This window comes from Carassius gibelio, chromosome B1, assembly GCF_023724105.1.
Source record: "Carassius gibelio isolate Cgi1373 ecotype wild population from Czech Republic chromosome B1, carGib1.2-hapl.c, whole genome shotgun sequence".
Taxonomy (NCBI): Eukaryota; Metazoa; Chordata; class Actinopteri; order Cypriniformes; family Cyprinidae; genus Carassius; species Carassius gibelio.
Window position 1 is genome coordinate 31,130,974 of NC_068396.1, and position 2,093 is coordinate 31,133,066.

Below are 2,093 nucleotides of genomic sequence, written 5' to 3' on the forward strand. Positions count from 1 at the left end.
TATCCTGTCCCTGTTATCAAAAACTCTTCTGATTCATTTATTGTTTACTGTATTGCAGTCCATCTGGGGTTAAGCTATGGAGTGTGTGTGTGTGTGTGTGTGTGTTTATGTAAAGTGTCAGTGAAAGGATCCTCAGAAACGGGGCTCCCATGTTATTTAACATTATATATAAGGTTCAATAAATAAACCTTAAACATCAGATGAAGTGACACTTCAGCTTAAGTTTTAATAAGATAACCTTAAGCCAGAATGGGTAACATTGATGCAGATTTAGGCTAAAAAAAACTGTCACAGAAGTATCTAGCTAGTTACCTTTTGGTTAGTAGTTAGTAATAAAATTATTTTTCTGATCAATTAAAAAAAATATATATATATATAATTATTTTTTCAGATTTGATGAATTTTAAATTGCAAATTTGCATGAAAACAGAACAAAATTTATTTAAGATAAATGTTATTTTTTGTTGTATTTTATACAGTGACTATTTTTTTTTTTTTTAAATCATTTAGTATTAGATTAAAAAAATTCATTTATTATTTTTGGTTTGTTATTTATATTTTATTTGCTATTTACCTTTTATTTAACCCCAGATAAATTATTGTTGTTGTTGTTATTTTTTTATTATTTATTCCTATTTTGTTTATTATTTGATTAACTTGTATCTGTTCATATTAGCTGGTGCTGAATGTGTCTGTTGTTGAACGTTGTCCTCTCGCAGAGATTGGACCGAGGCCTTGTGTTTGCTGTTGTTCAGAGTTCAGAGCGGTGTCTGAATGAAGCGCTGTGACGTTTGGAGGGTGTGAGCGCAGACGTCCAATCACACGCCGCTGTTCTAGGGATTCTTGGCACTCACATACTGACAGCATGCTGTCTCAGTAAACTGTCCTGTGTCATTACTGGCGCTCTGCTAGAGAAAACTGTTCTCGCAGCCTCAAAATCACATTTCTTAAGATCCAAATATCTTGTAAATAAAGCTATTTACTACTTACTAAAGCACTTTACCATCACTAAGCACTTGATAAGTCAGCTGTTTATCTGTTCTGGTTATCCACTTACCTATCAAGTATTGTTTTATCTTTAGCCTTGTATCTTTTGTACTCCATCCGAGTATTGTGCCATAGATTAGCAACGCAAACAGTAAAAGCCCTGTACATTTGCCGTTTATGAATGAACCAATAAAACCAAAGTCTACTGCAATAGTGCACAGTCAACCCTCGGTCGCAATATAATACTTTCAGCTTCATTAATGCGCTGATGTGGGGATTTATTACACAGGAAGCTGTGTTTGAAATATTGCATAAAGTTTTTACATTTTAAGATATTGATATATTTAAATGCCTTTATGTATTTAATTTTTTATTGTCAATTTTGTATTTATTTATTAATTTAATATTTACTTTTAATAATATATCATTCATTTTTATTTACCTTAATTTTTATTAACTTTTTTATTTATTAATCTCATATTCGATTTTTGCAACCCCATATAAATATTATAAATATATAATATAAATATGACATAAATAATAAATATTATCCGAATAATAATGAAAATACTATATAATATTATGAATTATATTATAAATTTTGCATTATACTTATTTATATTTTATAATTTGCTTAATCGTTTAATATTTACTTTTATTACTCCCATTCATCATTTAGTTTTTATTATTATTATTATTTTTTACCTTTTATTTTTATTAGCTTATTTTATCTGAGATTATTATAATTGGTTGTATTTATATTAATATTATTTACATTAAATTTATTATTTACATAGGTTTCATTATTTATATATTTTTTTTTCTTATTAAACTTTTATTTCATAGGACATGTGAAATTTTTGCAACCCAAAATTTATTATTAAGTTTTTTAAATATTATTACAGTAATAATGTGATTTGTTGTTAGCATGAATTTTTTTTAATTAATATTACATATTACATTTAATTATATATATGCATTTAATGTCCTACAAAGTGTGCATCTGGCCAATGCAAGTATGCAATTCATTGTTTTTGTATAACATGAGGTGGTAAGAACCCCCGGAGGTGGTATTATTATTATTATTATTATTGACGACAGCCTTC